This window comes from Oryzias latipes, chromosome 18 (assembly GCF_053564925.1).
Source record: "Oryzias latipes strain Hd-rR chromosome 18, Olatipes_Hd-rR_3.1".
Lineage (NCBI taxonomy): Eukaryota > Metazoa > Chordata > Actinopteri > Beloniformes > Adrianichthyidae > Oryzias > Oryzias latipes.
Window position 1 is genome coordinate 26,536,902 of NC_136254.1, and position 25,517 is coordinate 26,562,418.

The 25,517-nt window shown below is 41.3% G+C and overlaps 1 protein-coding gene and 1 long non-coding RNA gene across 23 annotated transcripts in view; one reads left to right on the forward strand and one right to left on the reverse strand.

The window, feature by feature from the left end:
- Positions 1 to 25,132, reverse strand: LOC144987123 (uncharacterized). Its single transcript, XR_013650991.1, has 2 exons — positions 24,964 to 25,132; positions 1 to 446 (listed from the first exon to the last, which is right to left on the reverse strand). It is a non-coding gene; the product is annotated as an uncharacterized LOC144987123 (long non-coding RNA).
- The window catches only part of LOC101165348 (adhesion G protein-coupled receptor L3), a 315,230-nt gene that overhangs the window by 24,434 nt on the left and 265,279 nt on the right, over positions 1 to 25,517 (forward strand). For all 22 annotated transcript variants that reach the window (XM_023948942.2, XM_078936168.1, XM_078936171.1 and 19 more), the window contains exon 2: positions 16,826 to 16,898. The gene's annotated coding sequence lies outside the window, so the exon portion shown is untranslated. The remainder of the gene's footprint in view (positions 1 to 16,825; positions 16,899 to 25,517) is intronic.

Consider the following 25,517-nt stretch of genomic DNA (forward strand, 5'->3'; position numbering starts at 1 on the left):
AACCTTGCATCAGTTTTTTAAAGCATGCTTGACATCTTTTTAGCTCCAACAGGGCGCTTCATTAAAAAAAAAAACAGAACCCGTCGGCAGTCATCGACGACCTCAATCCGTCCCACATCGGTAGACATCTTCCCTGCTTGAGGTCAGGCTGTCCATGACTGCTGATGCAGTCATAGTTATGTCTTTCTTTATAGTTGGCAGTGAAAGGTTGATGTGCCCCGAGATGACCGGCCCCTCCCGGCGGGGGGCCTGTGATATCTCGCTTGTCTGCTTTCGGGCCTGAATGGGCGCATTGTGCTGCTGCCTGCTGCCGTCCTGCAGACCCATGGACGCTTTACACACACCTGTCAAGCCATGTCCTTGGCGCCTTGGGTGCCGAGACACTCCAGAGTTGCCTCCCTGCTCAATACCGACCCTCAAATGTGTGATTACGCACACAAACACGCCTAAAAGCAGGAAACAAAAAGACGCATTAAAAAGTAATCTTTTTTTCTTTTTTTTTCAAAAAATTCTTTTAAGCCGAAGCGGTTTAAATATGGATTAATTCTGGTACTGATGTTGAAGCGTTTTTGAGACATGGCGTTCTGTCAAAATGTCAGTCGTTTTTTTTTTTTTTTTAATAAGCTCCAGACAAGGTTGGGTATTTGTGAATTTGTATTTGTGAAATAAATCGGTGTCGGACTGTGTTTTTTTACATGTTCCTAACAAGATTAGAAGTTAGAGTTGTCACTGTAATGTTGGTTTAGCAGTGTCAGTCTGTTTTTTATGTGTTGCAGGCTAGGTTGGAAGTTACAGATTTTGTGAATATGCTACTGTGGCTAATATGTAGCGGTGTTGGGCTGTGTTTGCTATGCGTTAACAAAGTTTTGAGTTAGCGTAGTCACAGTAATGTTTTTTTTAGTGGTATCGGACTGTGTTTTTTATGTGTTACTAAGAAGTTTGGTAGTTATTGTGAATACGCTAACATCGCTAACATGTAGCGGTGTTGGACTGTGTTTGCTATGCGTTAACAAAGTTTTGAGTTAGCGTAGTCACAGTAATGTTTTTTTTAGTGGTATCGGACTGTGTTTTTTATGTGTTACTAAGAAGTTTGGTAGTTATTGTGAATACGCTAACATCACTAACATGTAGCGGTGTTGGACTGTGTTTCTTTTTTTACGTGCTACTAACACTTATTCTAGTGGTATTAGTTTTTTTTTCACATGTAAACAAGGTTGGGAGTTACAGGTGTTGTGGATATGCTAATTTGGCTAACATTTAGTGATGTTGTACTGTGGTTTTTTTATGTGTTACTAAGAAGGTTGGGAGTTACAGTTAATATGAATACACTAATTCGGGAAACGTGTAGCGGTGTCAGACAGTGATTTTATTTTTTAACATGTTACAAACAAGTTTGGGAGTTAGCCTAGTCACAGCAAAATGTGTTTTAGCGGTATCAGTTTTTTATTTGCAATTTGCAAGTTGCAAACAAGTTTCGGTGTTAAAGTTGATGCACTTTTGTAGCTAACCTGCAGTGGTGTCGGACTGTCTTTTTTTACGCGTTACTAAGCAGGTTTGGACTTACAGACATTGTGAATATGCTAAAGTCGCTAACGTGTTGTACTGTGGTTGTGAGTTAGCCTAATCACAGTAACATTTGATATAGTGGTGTTAGGTTTTTTTTTAACATTTCAAAACAACGTAAGGAGTTACAGTTATTGTGATTATGCTAAGGTGGCTAACGGTTCTAACTTGGCTAATGTGTAGCATGTCACAAATGAGTACTAGAGTTACTGTGAGCGTAGATAATAAAGTCTGACTGATGGACATATCTCTGACTCTTTTAACGCACCTTATATATAACAACATTTTGAAAATAGACCATTCATTGAAGGTGTGCCTTGGAATTGTGCAAGTGCGCCCTATATTGCGGAAAATACAGTGACTTTAAACTACTTAAAACCTGGTAAAATATCTTGAAGGTCTTGCAGTGGGGAAGGTCGTTTGGTGCAAAAATGTGTCAGAGGGGTGGTAGTGGGGGGTAAGGGCAGCAAGAGTGCACACGCTTACACATGGAAACAGGATTCAAGAGTAAATGACCGGTAACTTGATCCATGCCGCCAATCGGTTGCAGATTTTTATTTTGCAGGAAGCCAGAGTTTTCCTCAGAAGGAAACGATGTTTGACTTTTTTTTTTTTCTCCTAAAGGCTGCCTCAATTAAGCGGATAAATTCCTCAGCAGCTCTTTAAGGATTGATTATTCATTTAAGATAAAATAGATCTTGAAGATGCTGGCTCTTCCCTTTGGGAAATTTCAGTGGTAATTTGCAGTTTTCTGCAACTTGCTAAATCAATTATTTACGGATTTGTTTTCCCCCAAAAGCTGAAATTAGTTGTTGCAAATATTGTTGGTTACTTTTTAATTTTTTTAAACTCTATACGCTTATTCACGGTTTCACGTATTTGCAGATTTTCTCACGTGATTCCTCCGATTCATCACAAAAACTCAAAACACACAAAAACACTTATTAAAAGTGGTCCGTGCTCTCTGGTCTGTAGTTCATTTTCAGTCCACTAGGGGCAGTAGAGGGGCCTTTCCTGCTTTACATGATATCTTGAAAACACTCTTGCTTTGTTAGTTTTTTCAAGACTTTTTGTTGAGAATAACTCATCCATTGTTTCTCTTTTTTTAAAACACTATTGGCTGTATAGAATAATTTGCAAAGTAAATTAATTAATTAATTGTTAATGAATTCTTTTTAATTCAGTTTCATCGTTTTAAAAATGTTTGGATCAAATTTGACACAGTGAGTGAATAAGAGGCTTTTTTCCTAAATACTAAGGTTAATAATTTTGTATCTTAAACTAATATAATTGATACTGTCAATATCTTATAAATGTTTGATTTCCAGATGAAATGGACTTTACAGGGTTGAACATAAGTATTGTTTTTTTAAGTCAGTTTGCAACACAACAAATCTCACTTGCATTTGGCATTTCGACTCATCCCAAACCCTCCAATCTGTCTGCCTGATCTGGTATTTCGGTTAAAAAACAGACCATTTGCCGTTTGGCAGCTCATGAATAATTCAGCCGACATTGCTTCTCAAACTATTTTCATGCAACCTGACGCTCTGTGAAAACACTAAATGCATGTAATGCATGACCCGGCGACAACGGCAATCCTCCTTGACGTGTTGCGGCGCTCAAGCGCGTCCTCTCCTCCTCGTGTCCCTGAGGGCGTCTCTCTGCGGCCTTGCACCGGTAACACTGACGGAGAGCGCACAGCTAAGCCATCAAGGAAAAAAAACGCTTAACGGCTATTTGTGCGTGTAATGCGCACGCTAGTGAAAAGCCTGCGGTGTCGAGTCTGGCTAGTGTCACACGAGCAATTTTCCCCTCAATTGACTTTTGTGTCTTTAGTGAAGGTTGGCCATTGTGATGGTGATAAATATGATTTCTTTATGGCCCTGAGATTTCCAAAAATGTCAGCCATGTTGTTTCTTTCCTAAGAATATTTTTCATGCATTGCTAAGTGTGAATGTATGAGTGTGTGTGTGTGGCCCTATGACGGAAGGGTGACCTGTACCCAACAGTTGCTAGGATAGGCTCCAGCAGTCCTACGACCCTGAAAAGGATTCGGCAGGTTTGGAAAATCGATGATTGTATTAGGGGGGAAAAAGTAAAGCGTTTTGGTTTGAGGGGCATCAAAACAGCATTTAAAGTTTTCAAAACCCCACATTGACACTTAAAACATCTTATTTTTTTATTTAGCTAATGACATTTTTCTGGAACCCTTATCACTTGATAAGGGTTGTTTTCTTTATTGCAAGTTATTTAAGTTACAAACTGAGCAATCAGGTGCTTTGATAAAAGTATGTGGTTTATTAGGTTCACTCCTGATTGGGGAGAGTGGTTGCATTAGAAATGTTAACTCAGACTGACTCAGACCAATCACCGCTTACTGACGATGTCTGGCTCCAACATGGCGGCAGCCGTATAGCCAAAAACTGGTGACTGGACTGACATAATTTGGTTAAGCCAAATTCTATGGGCAATGTCACACACACTCTGTCCAGTTCTCATATACAGTCAATGGCCGTAGCGAACACTCATACAACATGTAGGGTAAGTAAGGGTGATGTGATAGGTCATTCACGATCATTTGGATTTTTTATTTTTTTGGACTCCTTCAAATTCTGCACACTCTTTGCGTGATAAATGCGCAAACGGTGTATGCACCCTGAATTCTAGATGTTAGACGATCAGAGTGTAGTTTGCGTGGGTATCCTGTGGGCATCCTACAGGCAATGACATATCACCTACCCACCCGGTTCGTGCGGCAATGGTGTGTGGTCAGTACAGCTTACTAACGACTAGACTGTGGCGCAGGGACACTGTACGACATCGTCAACTGTACATCATACGTGTGTGCAACTTCTATTAGCCTTACGTAGACTTTACGATACCACACGCACAACAATCGTACATTCCATTTTCATGATGTCCCTTGAGGTGTCCATAGGAACCTGAAAGCAGCTACAGGACACACGGCCACTTCTCTGTACCCAAAAAGCTGCAAGTCAACCCCCGGATAGGTTGGTGTGACTAAGGCTTAAGAGAAACCAAGACTCACATCCCAGGGTTTTATTCTTTCTAATTAAGACCAATTAGGAGTAATTGTACAGGAAACCTTTTATGTTCCAACCATCTTTCATCTCATTATCCATTATAGACCGTGTGTTCCAGAACATGTATTCCATTCGAGGCGGCTGCATCCAGATAACTGGGCAGAACACAGACGTGTGAAAGCAGTGATGAGGAAAGCAGAAGTTCATCAGAATACAGATCCAGAGCTATACTTCATTTTCAACCAGTTGCCAGCAATCTCAGTCAATTGTTATCAGCTTTGCTGAATTTAATGCGACCCTCGGGGAAAGGGTTACCGCTCGCGCATCCCAAACGGATCCCCTCGACTTCAGGTGGTGTTCTTTTTTCTCCAAGTGAGCCGATTCCGACGGGCTGTGATGGAGTGATTATAGCATCGGGGTTTAATTTGCTAGAGTCCCTCTTCAGGTCCAGAGGCTCCGTTTATTTGCCACACTCGGATGCTGAGATGAATTGTTCCCATTTGCTGCTACTCTTTTTTTTTTCTTTATGATATTTCTCATCCTAAGAGATGCTGTGCAAAGATTTAAAGCCTGGATTTAAGACAGTCACTAATTCAAACAAATTTCAAGCTTTTTCTCAAAATAAGCCCAGGATTAAGAAATAAGGACATTCTTATTAAAATGGGTAAAAATCCTTTAACTTCTTGAGATCAGAAAAACTTAATGTAGGACTAAAAATAAATCAAAATGACTTCTTAGTATGGCGGAGGAGCCACATCACGTCTCCCAAAAAGGCTTTATGAACAACATGATACACTGAGGACAGATATTGTGAAGACAATGACAAAAAAGTGGAGTAAATGCACACTGGAAAAAAATTCAATTCTCTAAAGAAGTCTGGACATAAAGATAAAATAGGATATGTATGATATAAGAAGAAATTTCCTCTTTTAGAACGGCTTCTAAAGGGCATATACGTTGAAAAATCAACATTTTTTGGCTTTTAAGTGTATTATAATGTTCATTTCTCCCCTTTCATTCATTCATTCATTCATGCATCTTTAAGTGCCAGTCCCTCCCAATTCACAAAAAATAAGAGTATTCTCACACAGTGACACCAGAAATTGAAGAACAGCCCCTTCCAGGAAGAGTCTGCGTTGCTAGCACCGCCCCCAGGCTAACACACACACACGCCCACTTTTTCCACTGGGTTTGAGGTGATCACTATAACGCCTTTGTTTTATTTGCACATCCATCTTTGCAAAAATCTGTAAGTTGTTTTTTTCTTGGGCGAAACGCAGACACGCGGCCGACGCCAACTCCAGGTTGACGTCATGAAATGGGTGGCACCCACATGGAGCGAAAGGCGGAGCCTCAGCAATTGAAACGTAAAACGTCCTTGTAGGAAAAGGAGCTGCGAAAATAACTCATATTTCCTTTTAAAATATCGTTCTTTAGTGTGCCAAAAAGAAATATAATATAATTTATAGTAATATAGTTTACTTTGAAAGGTTAAGAAAAGCATGATATATATGGAGTTAATTCAGTCTCAATAATCAGAAATGCACACAACCTGTTTTTTACAAATGTTTCACTACTGTAAGGAATCTGTCAATCAAACTCATCAGCAAAGCAGGCGTGCTCACTTTCAGCCAATCGAATGGGCCCTTAGACTTTCTCTACCCTTACACACAGGTGACAAAAAGCCCCGCCCATCTTTGTTTCTATACCGGTCGGTTGTTAGTGTGTTAGCTTTAGCATGGCTCAAAGGTTTATTGCCTTCGGCCGTCAAAAATTACTGGCTTGTGCAACATTCCAGTGGACTTGGAAGCAAGGAAACAGTGGTTGAACGCAGTTGGCATCGAATCCAGCAAACTGTGTCCTGGTGATGGGATTTGCAATGAATGTTTCACTCGGGATAGTTTGCCAATACTATATCCTTGTTAGCTATGCTGCTGGCGTCCTTCAAGCACTCAGACACCGGTTCCCTTGGGTCCGGATCATGAGAAGGTGGAGGAGAAAAATCTTCAACTTCCACAGAAAGTTCTGTGGAGAAACTGGCATCACTTTGTACCACTCTCCATATTATAGACACAGCGTGACTACGTTACCTTAACCCAACCTTCCTGTCAATGACGGATCAATGCACCCCCCCCCCCCCCTTTTTTTTCATTCTTCAAATCTGGCTTGAGGGTGGAGCCAGCCTCCAACTGTCCTGTTGCGTTACCCCTAAAGTTAGAATAGAGTTACAACACTGATTTTAATTGTAATGTATGATTTGATTTTGTTACTCCTAACTAGGGAGCTTTGCATTTCCTGGACTTTAAAACTTTTCCGCCATGCTTGTGTGTCGTGCACCTTCAGTTCTGACATCAGTGTGAAAGCTGGAGAAAGTCCAAGGGGCCATTCGATTGGCTGAAAGTTAGCACGCCTGCTTTGCTGATGAGTTTGATTGACAGATTCATTAGCCAATGGTGACATTAGTTGACCTGCAGCGTGAAAGGAGTCTCAATATTCATCATAGAAACAAGCACAGATGTGGGGAGATTCACAAATGAGACCAGGTTTGTGAAAGCACATTCTAAAATTTGCACGATCTCTGAGTTCATATTACAAGTGATGTTTGTGAAGAATCTATTGTGCATTTCTGAAAATGTATTGTTAATTTCTGAAAAATGGATTTTGCATTTGTGAAACACAACGTGTGTGTATTTGAAACACAGGGTGTGCATTTGTGAAACACAACGTGTGCATTTCCAAATTTATATTGCACGTTTGCGTAAAATTACAGTGGTGAATCAGAGCGTGTGTATTTGTGAAACAGGTTGTGTGCATTTCTGATTATTGAGACTGAATTAACTCCCTAGATATAGGCCCTTTAATTGTTTTAGTCAAAATAAAAGAAAAGTTGGTGAGGTCAGCAGCTTTTTGCGAAATTTGTCATTCCATAAACCTGAATAACTTCCGCCGCTTCGTACTAATGTTGGCACAGTTGCGAATGTGTTTCCCGTTCATTAGCCGTGTCTCTGGCGCCCGCCGCCCCAGCTTGTCAGTCCCCCCGTGTCGCAACTGCGGGGTCATTTAATTTCGAGGCCCACGCCGCCGATTAAGGCTTTTTTTTGTTGTAAGCATCTGCACCGACTGTACTGCGGCTGTTTGGGTCAGCGGCGGGCACAATGGCTTAGTTGCTCTCGCCGACTTCCCACTCGCCACTGCACCCCCCCCCCCCCCACCCGTCCCCCCTTCCCCTCTCCTCAGCACATTTTCCACTTGGCTGATAAAATAAGCCACTCTTTGATGAGCTTTCAGCGGGCCGCGGCACTGTGCTTCAGTAAACGCTTTTTTATAAAGACACACCAAAGGCTGTCAACTTGGATCAGACGCACAGAAGCCGCAGCGAGAACATCCGCCGCTTCCTCCGTGTTGCTTTTGTACAGCTAGCAGGTTGTTGAGATGCGCGGTGATAGAACAGGCGGCAGCGGCAGGAAATGTTATTTTACTTCAAGATTAAAAACACAACTCCTTCTTTTCTGGGTAGAAAATAAAAAAACAGTCTTTACAGTTTGCCGAAATGATGCCACACTAATCTACATCAGGATTTGTTGTCTACCTTAAAAAAACAGCTTATGGAGGAGCAAAGCAAGGACAGATTGCAGAAAAACAGATGGTGCATGCAGACTTCATCTTGATTTAGTCATGAATCACTTTGCAGTGGGGCTTGTTCGTCTTTCTGCCTCCCGGTTATACTCAAAATACACTAAAATTCCCCAAAACTGCACTTTCTATCTGACGTAAATGTGTTCATATCCCCTTACAGGTCAGAGGAATTTATTTTTAGCCGAAATCTGGCTTCTGTACTTCTCTGATAAACTGCCAACCTCAAGTTCTTCAACACCTACAAGCTAAATTATTCAAACTATTGTATTTTCTGCACTGCATAGCACTCTTAAAAAGCTTATTTTCAAAAAAACAATGCACCTTATACCGATGCTGGCTGTGCTTACTGAGGGTTTTTAAAGGTTTATGGCACTGTGTCAAAATGTCATTTCTACTTTTTACAACTGTTTTGGTGTTATTGTCATGTTAGTTACGAGTAGCGGTGTCATATTTTTCATTTTTATTCTTTTGCCAACAAGGTTTGGAGTTAGTGTAGTCACAATAACATCTGTTTTAGTAGTATCTTTTTTATATGTGTAGCAAACAAGTTTTGAAATCCCTCATCTGGGTGTGTCCAAATTTGAGGGCTGCATCCTTCCATGGCCACTGCATTCCCGGGCGACGTTGGCTGTGTCCTTTGTGGAGCGAGTAGGGCGGGTGTTAATGGCTGTGAATTTGGATGCGTCTAGCCTTTAGATAATTCCAGCGGTTACATCGGCGAATGTCCTGTTGTCTAGCAATCGTGTGTCCCGAACAGAGAGGAGCAGTGAACTATGCATGGAGCTCAAAAATTTCCCGACTTATTTGATCCTGGAGGTGTAAATGTAAAAACAGGTATAATTATCTCCAACTTCGGGTCCCGCTTCACAATAGAAGGATACACCAGACCAATCCTTGAAATCAGGTAAAAGAAGGCCGTACTTGTTGGCCGCATTTGTAGGGGTTGTTGAATTTGGACAGCACTTTTCGCGGAGCTGTGACGTAAGTAGCCTACAAATGCAGCCCAAGTAGAACGCAGCCCTCCAATTTGGACACACCTGTACTGTGAATCCACGGACCTCACTTGCAATTTTCAGGTGGCTAACACTTCTAAAATAGCTAATGCTTTTAATGTAGCTAATATTTCTAATATAGGTAACGTTTCTAAGGTTGCTAACACTTCTAACATGGCTTACACTCCTACCGTGGCTAACCCTTCCACGTGGCTAATGCTTCTAATGTGGCTAACGCTTCTATTGTGGATAACGCTCCAAACGTGGCTAATGGTTCTATTGTGCCTAACACTTGTAATGTGGCTAACACTTAACTTGGCCAGCACTTCTAATGTGGCTAACACTCCTACCGTGGCTATCGCTTCCAATGTGGCTGACGGTTCCAATGTGGCTAACAGTTCTAATGTGGCACCATTTTTGCTTCATCATCAGCTGTCCTCTTGTCACAGGGTCGACAATGACCCATTTTTAGTTTTAAAAGTACTAAACTTAACTTTTACCTCAACAAAATTGAGTGGTTGTCGTTTATCTTTACAAATCTATATTTTTGTTCAAATCTATTCTGCTGTCCTTTTTTTGAAACCGATCCATATAGGTTAAAACTAACCACAATATCATAATGGTACTGTTGTTGCTAAATAATGATGTGTTATGTCTGTGATAGTAATGTAACACAGCATTCTTTTTTTTTTTTTTCAAAATTGAGGGAAATGGTGAAAAAAGGTCAACAGGCCCAGACCAAAACATTGAAACTAAGAATTTTCATGGATAAAGAGGCCCAATGAAATAGTCAAAAACTGAAAAAATTATGGGGATGATAAATGATGGCTTTAGTGAATTTTATGGCAGAGGATAATATGGGTCAAATCTGACTCATAACCAAAAAGGCGTGGTAACAGAAAGCTAACGGAGGAGGATTGGATTCTTCAGCCACATGTGCCTGATTAACTAAGAGATTTGACCACCACTGGTTTGGGTTTGGCAGAAGCTTTGCTTGTTTGTTATGTGGCAACACGGTGCCAGAGACATTAACCTGGGAAGGATTATACAGCCTATCTAGATTAATTAATCTATTTAGGGAGAGAGGCTTTATGAAAAGTGAAACCCTCAAGACTTCTACAGCTGCTCCCACAATTGAGGATGAAGCCAAACAAAACATACAGACGCTCATATTTCATAAAAGCTGTCAGGCACGGTGGTGGAGGTATGATGATTGACCTTGTTTAGTAGTTGTTCGAAGGGTTGGCGATGGAGATCAGTTAGTGCAAAAGTAGTCTACCGTTAAACACTCAACCATCTGTCTGACAGCTAAAGCTCAACTGAAACTGGGTTAATGTTTCAACAAATTACCACTGTTTAAAAAAAAAGGTTTAATCCAGAAACTGGTAAATTGCAGACTTGTTTACTTTGTTATTGCACTTAATCTGAGCTATAGTTGATCTAGATTTAGGAAATATTGTCATTCCTCTCATACTTTACTGGGTAGTAGGAACAGGGCAAGGGATTGTGGGAAGTCCTCTTCCACACTTGGGTTATGTCCGAATTCCCTTACTACTCCCTAGCCCTTAAAAGACTATATGGTGCGGGACTATCTATGTTCTTATGCGCCAAATATCACCCATTTGCCGAAGTAAAAACCCAATAAATACCAACATTTTACCTTTATGAGTCCAGTATGCTCTGATGGTCGTTTAGATCAATACATTGTGGTCCATGATCACCAATCTAGTGAGCATTATTGCACACAGTTTCTTGGAAATTTCCAACGCTTCTAGTAGAATTCTTCTTGTGTTGTGATGCCCTTCCCTTTTAGGACAACCTTCAGTCTAGATATGAACTATGAACACTCATTTTTGGGTCTGTTACTCTGATCTTCATATGTCTTAAAATAAGTGTATTCTGCTCAAAAGAAGAGTTTTATACATCTGAAGTAGATCATTTTTATACTATATTTAAAGTGCCACAGCATTCCAACTATTTTTACTTCCAGGCCATAATCATTTCAAAGGAAGATCAGAATTAAACATTTTGAGATACATTTGTCTTAAAATCGTGCAAGTCTGTTTTTTTAAACAAGATAAGTAAATGTAAAACTTGTTTTATTCAAGATTTTGCTTAAAATAAAAATGTTTTTCAAAATAAAATGGCTCAGCATGATTTGAGATTTATTACTGTCTTTTTACTGAAACTCTAATAGGAAGTTCGTTTGGGCCAGACTAGCAGTAATGCAAATGTGTTATCTGTAGAGGACATTTCTAGACCTGAATATCTCCAATTCTCTGCGTTCCACTGCATGAACTCCTTTTGGTATCTACGGACATTTGGGGCTTTTCAATGTTACTAAATATGAAGGGGTCGGGCTCTTGGTATTGTAATTTCTTTGGAGGATTAAAAAAAAAAAAAAAAGATTAGACGATTTATTGTCTTTGGTAGCCAGGAGGATTTTGATTGTGCTGAGATATTTAGACTAGAAATGAGATAATTAAACCTTGGTAAAGTTTTGTGTTTTTAACAGTCCCAAAGCAGTCGCAGACGGGGGGCCCTCCTCTGCGCAGCCGCTCAGCGAACTCCTGCACGCTGTACCCACAATGAATCACATTTGGAGTGTGAAATCAAATTTGTGTGCAACTTCACGGCAGCAGAAAAACTGGATAGTCATGCTGTGTTTTATCACTTTGTAATTTCCAATGCGCTCCGGTCGACGATGAGGGGTGGGTGGGGGTGGGGGGTATAGAAAGGGTAGTGCAGCATTTAGAGCAATATAGAAAAGGGCCAATTTTCTGTGCATTACCGCCATTGAGCTGCTGCACAAAGTGCCTCCTCCTCTCACACTCATCCACTCCGCCAATGGACGATCATTCACTTTGAGCGCCGTGATCCAGTACGACTTAACTCGGCATTCAGAGAAAAAGTCTTCCATCCCCCCACCACCACCCCCACCACCCTTCTTTAAGTGGCCGCATATCTTAAGCAGTCAGTGAAAAGTTAACGACATGATGTAAAATTAATCCCACTCGGAGTTCGGTCTCATGATGGAGACTCAGCAGGTCTGTACTTAACAAAACTTGCAAACCTTTAGCTCCCTGTTATTTCAAATGGCCTTTAAGGATGCTTTTGAATTAAAAGAAAGGAAAAAATCTGGAAAATGTCCGAGTGAGATGTGCAAATAGAACAACTTTTTATGCAGCATGATAAGCAGAGTGACTGATTCCTTTTCATAAAAAAAAAAAAAAAAGTTTTGAGGCTCATTTGGACTGGACTGAGTGACCCCTCCCCCATTGCTTTCCAAACAGGAAGTACTCGCTGGCTCCAAAAAGCCAAAATACCATACACTTCTATTGAGAAACAAATAGCTGTTACTCTGTCGTTCTATTTGTCAAAATGGCAGATACCTTTATCTGATACGTTTTTGATAATCCTAACTATATTTTTCTGTAGTGCCAGTTATTCAAGGTGTAATCTGGTAATATCAGGTAATGACAGCCTGTATGCTGATTCCCACGTTCAGCAATCTCTTGAACACACATCACATGCCTGGTGTGTACATAGCTTTTAAGTGTTTATTTGTATAAAAATGTTAAAAATCCCTGTATTGATCTGATACCTAATAAGCTTTTAGCTTGTTGCTTTGCGGCTTCCCCCTAGTGATGTCGGGTTGGGACTCTGGTGCCCAGTGTGTCAACTTCCATGGCTCATCGTAGCTATGAGCGTCCAAGTCATCCTCGTTGGAGGCCGTCTTGGGCGCCCGGAGTTGGCCCATAACTCTTTGAAGATATTTTGGAAGCGCCATCTTCCTCCTTTGCCAGAGCATTAACACCACTGATTACCAGAGAGCAATATGTTTGGCTTTGATACCGTCAGCTGCCAGGGAGAGCGGCAGCAGGTACAAGGCTGGAATCAGAGATATGTTACAGCTGCAAACCGTCAAAACGTCTGTTCTACAGCCCGTGACATAAAGGGAACGCTGTTGTTTTGAGGGAACAAGCTATTTTTTCCTACTCGTTTCTGCAGTTTGCGCTGCAATATGGTGCGAGCGTCTTCCTTTCCAGCGCTCGTGGGCCTTGCTGAAGAACTGGCAGATGCTCCGTTGACCCAACTCGTATCAGCTTTTCGGCAGAATTGACCTGTCGCATCTGTATTTGGCTGCCAAAGTCTTACGTTCCATCAGACATAATGAATAGCAGATTTCATGAAGCGCTACTTTGTTGGAAAGCCGAACGTATTTGTTGGCTTACTTGTACAATATCTGCTAAAACTAACCAAATTGTCCTCCAAATTCCAATTGTTTTTTTCAATTTTACTAAAAAAATATACTTTTGAACTATTTAATTTTGAAATTGTGATCGACAATGGACTAATTTAGCAAATAAAATAAAAAATGTATTGTTTGTTTAGGTCAAAAAGTTGCATTTTTATTGCAAAAATTAAATTAATTTAGTTTATATCCTGAAAAAATATTTTTGGTTTCCAAATAAAATTGGTTTCAAATGGATATTTATACAAATAAATTAACATTTGATCAAATTATGATTGTTTTGCAGTTTTGGCCAAACCCCTATGATGAAAAGCATAAAAAATTGTGTTTTTAAGATTTTATTGTAGCAATTTTTTTGACAATGGAGGACATTTTTAAAGTAAACTATGACTTAAGCAAAATATGTCAGTTGAAAAAGATCGTGTTCTGATGTTGCTTCCTGCTTCCTTTCTACAGAGAGCTTTCAGCAACAAGGAGTCTTGAGGGTTTCATGTTTTTGTTACACCGAAATTGTAAGGTTGGGGGTAAAGTGGAGCTCCTAGCTAGCATGAGAGCATGTAAACAGAGAGCTCTCAGCAACGGGGAGTGGTTGTTCTCTTGTTCATCCCGCTCACAACTCAGAGAAAATTTCAAATGAACTACTGCCGCTCTGTAGAAACTATGTCCTAGAAAATAACTGTTTTCTTTTTTAATTTTTGCAAAGAAAACACACACACGACCAAAACATGCACATGGAGAACATGCTAACTCCACACAGAAAGGTCCCCCGCTGGTTTTCTGTTTTAAGTCCCACAGCCTGGACTTGAACTGGGGGGCCCTTGCTGTGAGGCAAGAGCGCTAACCACTGCCCCACTGTGCAGCACAGGTTTTAACCGGGGACTCTGGCTTCCTCCCACCGTCCAAAAACATGCTTCATAGGTTAAAGTGTTACTGTAAATTGTCCCTGGGGGTGAACATGACAGTGCATGGGTGTGTGATTGTGGCCCTGCGATAGACTGCCATCGTCCCCATGACCCCGAAAGAGACAAAAACGGGTTTAGAAGATGAATGAATTAAAAAAAAAAGACGTGTTCATAATTAAAAGACCACAGGAAATGCTTTTACAATAGATCAAAGGATGATTGGAGTGTAGGACTGTAAAGTCCTCAAAGTCACTCAAACATCTGCCTCATTAACAAAGCAAACACAGTCCTACCGAAGAGTCCTTTTAAATTCAAGCTCTTTATTCCAGACCATAACCTGCTTTAGACACCTTCATCACAGGAGATCTGGTGCTCATCAGTGTTTGGATTGAATTCTGGATTTGATTAGAAATCGTGTTACGGCACTTCTAATCAGAAAAAGATTTTCTTTGTCTCCTTTTTTATCAGTAAAAGTAAAGAAGAAATTCATCTTTTTTTTTTTGTATCCCTGAACAAAGTTAGTTTACCTATCGAGTTCCTCATTAATTCTGCTCTAATTGAAGGTAAACACTCCGCCGTTGTGCTCCCATGTCAGGTGAATGTTTGGAAGGCCTGACGAAAGGGTTGAGACCAGGACGTTAAAAAAAAAAGGAGGAGATGAGATGGGGGGGGGGGGGGGGGGGGGGCGAAATGTGATGTGTGTGTTTGTGTGTGTGTGTGGGGGGGGATCATCAAAATGCTAAAGTTGTATGGGATATTTACTGCGGTGTGTTAATGCAGTTTAAAACAGGCTCTTTTGTCCTGCGAGCCCATCGCCCAGCCTCTGCGGGGGCTTTCATAAATCAGCCATTAAAAAAGCCGATGTGACCTGAATGGCGCTTCCAGTCCCTGCCGGGGGGAGCGGGGGAAAAAACAGTTGAAAAATTCATGAAGGTGTGGCTCGATGATGGCTGACCCAGAGGACACCCAAAAATGAAAGCCGTCTGCGCCGTTGGTGCAAAAGGAAATCAGTGTTTTTAATTTATCTTTCATAAAAAACAATGTGTCCTCTGTAGAGGACATATCTACACCGGAACGTCTTCAAAAGCGAGAGTGACACCATCCATAGAAAATGACTAACTTTGCAATGCAGCTTGGAATACGGACGCCCCCACATTGGAGCCAGTGATCGGTCCCAGTCAGTCTGAGTCAACGTTTCTATGGCAACCACTCAACCACAATCAGTAGTGAGGTTGTTGGAAGGCCACTCCCCTACCACCTGAGAGAGGGGGTAAACAAAATCTGTCAATCAAACTTGGGGTATGGGGGCCAACAGGCAACACGTACTTTTATTGAGGCATTTGATCTGTCAATTTATAAGTTGAATAAAATATCCTGACAAATAGAACGACTAAATGAAAGCTATATATTTGTCAATAGAAGTCTGTGGGGTTTTGGCTTTTTGGAACCAGCGGGTACTTCCTGTTTGGAACACTGGGTTGGGGGAGGGGTGTCAGTCACTTAGTCCAGTTTTCAAATACAGTCATTGGTATCTACAGATGAGATCAAAATTGACATATTTCGCAAAACTGCGATGGAAACAGTTCTTTTGAACCAGATGAGTGACCAACAAACGGGTGGCATGGCGCTTCTTGGTGGGAACTGGCAGCCTTGGGTTCTGCCCAGCGGGCGCCACTAGAGGTCCCACAGCGTCACACAGCTCGTCAAAGGTTGAGCGTGTCATGTGGAATTGTTGGATCCACAGCTCCTCTGTAAAATCACCAACCATCATTTCCATAAATCGCTTCATCCGTAGCCACGTCTAAGGTGCTCGCCCTGAATGGACGTCAACGTCTCCTTTGACAGATGATGATGAGCGCTAGTACCGTGACAGAAATTTCAATGTATCTGCTGTAAATCAAAGTATTGTTTTCATCCATAGCTGTGTTTTTAATGACTTATCACGCGACTTGCTTTGTATTTATTCGCATTAATGATTTAATGGAAACAATGTAATTGTGTTTCTTCTGCAGTTTTCTGACGTTTTCTTCTGCAAATGTGACGGGGGTGGGGCTCTTGAAATTGTAATTTTTCGTGCATTTAAAGAAAATGTTGACCGTAGTGGGAGTCAGGTGGTTAACCCTTTAACATCGGAGCTTTAGCTCCAGTGTTGACATTCTTTCAACTATATCGTAACTCTTAAACCGATAACGAGGTTAATTCCAATGGATTCTGAGTGTCGCAACACGGCTCAAAGCCGATACAAACATCCGTGAATCAGTGACCCCCTAAATGGTCGGAGATTTACAGTTGACATCTCTGGTGTTAAAGAATTAATTCTGGTCATCTACAGGTAAAGGCCGCCAACTTCATATTCTGAAGCGCGACTTTTTTTGGGACGTTTGAACTGTTGCAGCAGACTCCTAACCCGTTCTCTTGTTCCTCTTCCAGGAAGGAGCTCGCCTCTCTTATCTTGAATGTGACCCTCTCCACCCCCAGGATTTCTAATCCCACTCGCTAAAAGGTATTGTATCATATCCACTTCTATTAAACAGACCTGAGAGCGTCAACACTTCCCAGATTGTGTGTGTACAAGATCTGCCACCCCCCCATTTACACAGCACAGTAATAAGGAGCATTCATGTGAGTCAGTCGGGCTTGTTCTTTCTGTGGAGTAGATGTTTATGGAAGTGAATCGTGATAGCATCTTCGTATGTTAATTTCCCCGCGACACTTCTGGTAAGTCTTTAATTTCTGCAGTGAGCGACAAGGAGCTTTTATTTTTTCGCTCCCCTTCTTATGTTTGTCACCCGTACGTATTGACGGAGCGTGTTTGGATTTCATTCTCTGATGCAAATGATGTTTTCGCTGTAATCATGCGAGGGCCGCAGCTGGCGTCGGTTTCTCCACGCCTGGAGTGCGATGCCGCGTCCCCAGCATCGCCCGCCTGTCTGGACCAGCGAGAACGTGGTGTGTTCTCATCCGGCTCCTCTCTGCAGCTGCCCCCCTCCTTCACCGCCTCCTGGGGTGAGGCTGGATAGAATTCAATTAGGGAGATTGTTTATCCTCCAGAGTTTACAGGTGGACGCAGTGGAGGATGGGTTTGCCTCCAGATACCTCCCCCACCCCTTAGGCTATAGCCCTTACGGGTAGATCCGAGCTGCGTGTGACACGCCTGAAACATCAAGGTCGTAGACCACTTGGGGACCCTGTGGAGAGAAAATGTTCTTGCACGTTTTTTTCTGTGGACATTGTGCGAGCGACAGGTCATAGCGTATCGAACAATTAAACAACACGTAATGGTGAAGTAGGTGAAGGGCAGGCAGATTTTTCATCACATCCTGCGGACTGCACAAGGCGCTCATAAGTGGTGTTCATGGCATGAGTTTTTTCTTCTTGCCTTGTCGCCTGACTGTCAAAAATGAGCAAATTAGACAACCAGAGTGTAGTTTGTATTAGCATCCCACAGGCACTTATCTATCACCTGGACAGCCTGTGCGCGTGACATCTGTACGCGGTCTGTTAGGAACCAGTATTCGGATCTTACTAAAGACTGTAGTGTGCCATACACCACCATACCATACAACAGCAACACCTGTACTTTATAAGTGTGTGCAACTTTGCGATACATTGACCACATGCAATACGATAGTACGTTAAAACCTTGGTGTCATTTAATTCTAGTCCGGCACAAACCGTGATTATTCATTTCTCCTTTATGATCAATTCACGGTTCACTACGAAATACGAGCCCCTGATTGGTCAAAGTATGACTGGTTTAACTTCCAATGGCAGCACATGTTGCACAAAGAGCCCAAAAACAGACTTTAAAACGTATGTATTGATGCGTGAACGCTTGAGTTCGGAAGCCCGAAAAGGGCATATAGACGTGCATTTACATAGAGTTTTGATTGAAAGTGGTCTATTGAACACGTGTTGCTGAGCCCAACATCCCACAGTTGCATCTTCTGTTTACCTCTTTCTGTTCTTTTAACCCTAGTGCGATCCTATGACCCCACCCTTACATTGACGTGTTATTCCTACCATGACAAAGGTGGATAAAGGTGGAAAAATTTCATGTAATCCATGGACACCAGTGAAGATCACATGTCATTGAAGAAAAAAGATTCAGCGCACGGTCTAGTGGGTCTAGATGACCCAACTCCCAATGTTAAAGTGCCTAGGATAGCACAAGGGTTACACTTAACTTCTTGCTGTTCCCATCATGACCCGTATGATCACGTCTTTCACAGATCAGAGGACATTAAATCCTTCTGGCAAAAGAGAAATACAAAGAACTGTACCAACAGGTCAACAGATTTAAGGGAAACAGCATGTTGTCTATGTTCCTAACATTTGAGCTTTTGTCCATTTGAAAGTGAACAAACATCTGGTACAGTCGCCTTCATTCTGTCTTCATTTCAGCATCTCGTCCTGGAACCTGCTGCTTCTCTCCAGATGTGTGAAATCCGGCATTCTATCAGCGCCAAAAATGCTAAATTAAGAGGAAAATTTTGATTGCGTAAACAATGAAACGGAACTGTGACTTTTTATGGTCTTTTTATGGTCTTTTTTTAAAAGCTAACCATAGAATAAACAAAGGTAAATAGATGAGAAATGTCCAAACTCACTATACTCCCTATAAAGAATGATCAAGGATTTGCATACCCAGCATGGTTTCCCATAGCAGCGGCCATTCAAGTTAGTTCGACCATAATGGCCTGTGATGACATGAACCTCGGCCGAGATTTGGGTCTGTTATTTCAAAGCCTCCCCGTTTGTTTTCATAGTGAGATCCTGGCCGGGGCTTCTCCAAATAATGCAAAACAAGCTATTTGACTAGAAAGGGAAAGGTGGGGTGGGTGGCTCCAGGTCCAGGTCAGCCGTGGTCTTGAATTTGAATTTTGCCCAGAGGTAGTTGACTTTTCAGGTCTTTGTCGTCGGGTCCTGTTACTTAGGTAACTACGGTGGGGCAGAAAAGCAGCTTGCTTTTAGGATACCAGGCAAAGCCTGGAAAACCTCAGAGTGACCTAATTACATGAAAGGCTCCCTTTGCTTTGTGTGCTTTATTAATGATAATGATGTGTTTTTTTTTCTTTTTGTGGTCTTCTGTGAAAGTTTTGTCATCGTGGCAACATGTTGTTCTGGTTGTCAGGACACTAAAGGCTCCTGTGATTGTGTGTTCGGTTTGAAAGAATTTTGTTCTACCTTTTGACACGTCTGATAGCCGGCTATTTGTTCCGGGTCTATTGTGATTATGACTAATGGCGGTCTTTATGTGCTTTTTTTTCTTTTTAGAACCGTAAAGGATGAAAGAAAACTCACATTTGAGAGTCTTATTCTTTATAGACGTATATGCACTAGACAGTGGATCTCTGACTTCACACCATTGACTGTAAATGAGAATTGGACAGAGGGAGTGTGATCTAAAAATTGGCATCCTTCCAGTTCTAACAAAATAAACTCAATTCAGTCACCAATTTTTCTGCAAAACGAACGTTACCATGTTGGGGCCAGATGTTGTCACAAAGCGATTGGTCCGAGTCGGTCTGAGTTAACATTTCAATAGCAACCGCTCTCGCCAACCAGGAATGAGCTTTTTGGAAGTCTAACCCCCTACCACTTAAAAGCCTTGTCACACAGCCACTTCTGTACATTTTTTGGATACTGCACGGCAGTAGCGGCTTTAGGCACGGGCAGTACGGGCAGTTGCCCGGGGCGCCAATTCAAAGGGGGAACAGGCTCAGCACTTGGAGAGACAAAAATCTGCCCTGCTATGGTTTTCTATTACCTCTTATGTCACAGTGTTTAGAACGGTGTGAAACCAGCGAATCGGCGCCCACTGTAGCTGCGCGGGATGTGTTCCTGTCAGCTGAGAAGGCACTGTAAAGGGGGCTTAAGAAAAAGAGGAGGGGTATAGGGTCTCTCCCAATTCAAGTGGGGGAATCTCCTTTTTAAAACATTTTAAGAATCAGTCATACAGTGACATTCAATAGCCTACATTTCTTTTTTTTTTCTTTGTGTGAAAAGATGGAATAACAATAGGAAACGTGTGTGAAAAGTCTGTTAGACATACTTGGAATGGTCATGATATACACAAATTTCGCAAAAATCCCGTCCAATTGTGTAAAATTTACGGAACAATTGTGTATAAACTACGTAAAATTCCCAATCGACAAAAACATTTTGAAGAGGTTGAAAACTGAATTCACGTAAAGGCCGTCGGTGGAAATCCTTGACGTACATCTTCGCTCATCGACAAATGAAAAAAGCAAGAAACACTTAATGAAGGAAGAATGTCATGCATGTATCATGAAAGACCAACAGTAGAAAATGAACAAAATAAACAAAGTGGCTGTGTGACACGGCTTTTAGCTGCTTTTCTCTTGTTGTATAAATGTTTACTACGACCTGTCGCCTGCAGTACGCCCGTAAAAAACATTGAATGAAGATTATCTTTCAACAGATCCAACTTTACTTTATGTTGCACAGAACGCCTGTGTGTCACGTATGGTTTTGCTGTTTTTTTTCCTGGTGACATCCCGCATCCTCTGATAAACATAGTTGTGTCTAAGGAGGCTTTAAACTTTGGTTTTCTGTAGAAGATATTCTTCTAAAGCCTAAATCCAGGCCTCGAGAGCCGTCCTCCTGCTGGTTTTCCACGAACCCTGCCTCATCTGCTGCTGATTAACTGGGTCAGGTAAGGAACTTGAATGGCACGATGGTTGGAAAGCATGTTAGACCTCTTGGCCTGGATTTGGGCACCCCTGAATCTAAAGCGATGTTGCAATCCATTGAGTCAACTTTTTCCAAACCGCTGACCTGTTATTTTCACATCGGACCAGTTGGAGTTACCAACTTTTTCATTTTTTTTTCTGTTCCAATACATCCCACTCATGCAGACAACATACGTTGTTACTGGCTGTCATGATCCGCAGCCTTTGTAAGTCCAATACGGTGAGCCCTCCACTAGTCTTTGTCGGTACATCGCCATGATTTGACAGAAATTGCAGATTTGGTTGGAACTATTCCTTTGTGGGAACGGCATACTTGGATGGGTGATGGATGTGTGCCGGTGTGTTGCGTCACCGCCGCCCTGACACTTTTGGCACATCAATGAAACCATGGTCATTAGCCATACTTTGCAGCTCCTCCATCGCCCTGTTTTGGCCCCAATTTCTTTTCCCCCCACTTCTTTCTCCTGGACATGTGGGTGATGAAATTCGAACGCAGCTTTCATCTTTTAGGGTTTGTTTAGAAATTACACCATGTGACAGAAGGACCCGATGCAAGCAAAAAGACGCTGAAGGTCCGTAGACTTCAAGGGAATTTGTCAGAGATCCTGTTAGCACAGATAAACGGCAACGGACTCATTGAAAGCCACTTCCATCTGGAAAGATTGAACTTTCCGTGCACCCAGAACCAAAAATTCATACTCCGGGAAGATCTGATCCGGTTTCAAAGTGAGGAGGCAGCAGGCGTCACATGTGGGGAAGTCAACGAAGGAGCTGACTCAGTAGTTCTTGTTTCCCCCTGGAGGGACCATCTTCTCGTTTTGTGTTTTATTTAGACCTATTCTCCACCAATCGAATCTCACACGGCTGACCAAACATAGCTCCCCAAGTTGTTGTTGATCACTCAGGAGGAGCTTGTGGCGGTGCACTCCAGTGCTTCTATCCTTTCACATGCGCTTAAAATGCCAAATATTCCACCAGACACCTCCTTACAACCGTTACACGCTCAAGTCATCAGAACTTGTCAAAGTAAAAGTGTCCTTGGCTTTTACTCTGAAAGTACACCCACCTGGCACTAATGGCCTCTCTGTCAGCGGAGATAAAAAAATAATGTCCAGTGACCGTGCCATTTGGAGCAAGAAAGCTGTTTGGATGAGGAAAACTGCAGCGGAAGTGTCTTTGCCGCCGCCGATCTAGCCCCGTTATGGTTATACATGATTTTCAAGCACACCCTCTTTACATATGCCGGCGTGGTGCCCGTCTTCTTAAAAAAAATAAAAAATAAAAACCCAAACAAATAAAAGCAGAGGAGGCATTGATTGGCATCTGTTCCTCCAGGATGGAGCCGGACACCTTCCTCCTAACGGTTGAGGATCCCAAAGGTGCCATCGGCCTCGGCTGCCCCCCCTCACACAAACACACCTCCCCCTTTTAATTTTATTTACAGCCTCAGCCAGGCAATAACGGATAAAATTTATGACTTACTTTTTAATTAGAAATAATGTCTTGTAGAGTTTAGGTGATGGATAGTTTAATCAATATATAGACTGTGGCTGGCCCAATGATAAACGCCACTATTGACAGTGTGCCGAGTAGCCTAACTTAACACTTTGTCTTTTTGAAGAAATATGGAGTGTTTTGTTTGTTGATGGAAACTGCAAGTCACACTGTTTTCCTCCCGTCGGCTGAGTTTTTCAGCCTTTTTGCTTCCACTTTTTCACTGCCCATTGGCGAAGGTCCTTTCAAAATAAAGCTCTCGGGAGTTCGAATTCAACATTTCGTCGACATGTCGTCGACCACGTTCCCATCAGTTTTACATTCACGAGGAGCGTACGATCGGTTCTTTTTAAATAAAAAGACGCCGTCTTACTCAGGAGAAGATTTTATAAGTCCCACTTCCATCATCTTTTCATTTATTCTGTAAGTGTTCCCAGTGGTCCTTTTTAATTTTTGATTATTCTGGTTTGGCCAAAATCCAAAAGGTTTTCTAGGACATAGTTTCTGGAGATCGGCAGTAGTTTGAGTTGTGGTCGGGACCGTTGGCATTGCTGAGAGCTCTCAGTTCACATCCTGCTGGCTTACAATTTTTGGGTAACAAATAAAAACTAACATATCTTTTTAATTTCTCTGGGAATTGTGCCCCGCCCAGTGTATTCTCCACGTCATAAATATCAAACTGCATTTCATTCGTCTGCTCCTGGTTCACATGGATTTGAATAAAGAAATACTCAGACATGTGATTTTGAGCTAATATTACTTTAGATATGCCCTCCATCATCAGAAAAATGCCACAAGAACACGCTAACATTTTCTTCAGAGTGGGTCTTTAAGGCTTCATTTCCTGTTTTTTTGAAAAAAAAAAATTCTAGTGCAAATCGGATAGAAGTTAGCGGGCTCAGCAGATAAATGAGAAGTGGAACTGTGGGCGCTTCACCGCTGAGCTAAAATGTTGTCAGCGGCAGATCATCGTGAGGCGTTTAAACACGGCTGCTCTCAACCCTGCGGGTCTTCTTCTCTCCAGATGATGCCAGGCATCAATCTGAAATGACAAGAGTCTTTAAAGTCTCAGGGCGTTTATGTCGAAGCGGTGAGCAGGCGCGCGTGGAATCCACAGTGAGCCACTTTCCTATTGTGTTGCATTGTTAGAGTCAGAAGCTCCATGACTTTTTCTAATCTCTATAAAGTTTTATCAAAGGTATGATTCAATACCTGTGTTTAGAATTATTTCTGTTAATGTTAGTTCATTTGACTTCAATGTGATATGGGATGTTGACTTTTTCATAATTCCAGTAAAACCTTTATTTTTGGGCCTAAGTGCAAATGAATTGATCCTAAACTAACTTTAATTCGCTAGTGTTCTTGATCATTAGCATTCTATTAGCCATTTTGAATTTTTATATTAGCTACAACTTATATAAACTCTAATTTGGTGTAAAATAATAATTAATTTTTTATTTAATTTGAATTTATAATTTGCAACTAGCATAAACTGTTGACGGAAGGTACCATATCCGATATTGAATGTGGAAATTGGACTAATGCAAGAAAAATAGCTGGATCCGAAATCTGAATCTATTGGTTTAGTCCATCTGACCTAATATTGCTTCAACAAGTGGTAACTACCAGCTCTAGAGGGGTCAAAGTGTTGTCAAGTAAAAAAGCAACACAATCTTTTTGACAAAACACAGCAGGGTTACAATAAGTTCACGAAACGACCGCGCTACAATATTTAAGTGCTACAGGAGTGACAACAAATTTTTTTTCCAGGGGACGATTTTTAGTGACGCACTTCAAACTAAAGTGTTGGGTTGTTTTTTTTTTCTTTTCGCCTAAACTTGTTGTCATTTTTCACACAAATATCATTGTCAACTTAATTAGGAACCAAAATGTACCTTTTATGTGCTGGAAATAATAATTTAGCAACAGTGGAACTAAGGCTAAGTGTGCCGCTAATAATCTTCCCCTGCAAACACGAGACGACAGAAAACCTTAAAAAAGGCTCTGAAATAGATCAGGTATGTTCACTTTAAAAAGGAAAAAATGTAAAGGCAGGAAAATTGATGAGGATAAATGATGAAGAAAAATGACAATAATTTAAGAAAAACGTTATTTAGTGCAGCCATGGCTTTGCAACACTTGTGAAATTGCTAAAATATGATATTTCTAAATTATGTAACTTCTAAGTTTTATATATAAATATTTATATACGGTCAATTTTATGACTTTATCTCAGAAAACTTTCTTGGGCTTACCTATTTATTGTAAAACTATACTTTTTAAAAAGCAGCTGTTGGGGTTTGGGGTTCCGTTTGTGTTTCATCCAACTTCCTGTCTTATTTTGAAGGTTCTCCCTACCTGTCTTAGTTTGACTTTTACTTCCTTTGTCCCAATCTCCCCAGATCGTTTTCACCTGTGTCTCGTCAGTCCTCTGAGTAAATATGTCACTACCTTCCTCTTGTTGCTGGTCCATACTGTCTACAGGTTCCTCCCTGTGAGCCTATTTACTCCGTCAGTTGCTTCTCTGCTTTCCCTGCTCAAAAGCATTGTTTAAAAGAAAACAATATTCACACTTTAAAACAAGTTTTGATGAAGTAGTCTTGATTTTAAATAAATGGTAATGAAACACTAGTATCCTAAATAAAAGTTAAATTGAAACAGCTGTTTTCACAGAGTTAAAATACCACATTTAAAAACATTTTGTTTATTTCAACTAAAAAGTTTGTATGTTTTAACATTAGATATGTTTAGATTATTTACTAATATCTAACAAAAATCTAGCAAATTAGTTAAGAACCTTTACCTCCCTGCTCAAAAAAACAGACAAACAAAGGAAGTTTGAGATTTTTTCAAATTAAAAGTTGGTGCTTGAATATCAAATTCATCTGAAGTCTTGTTCTGTTTAGCCCTAA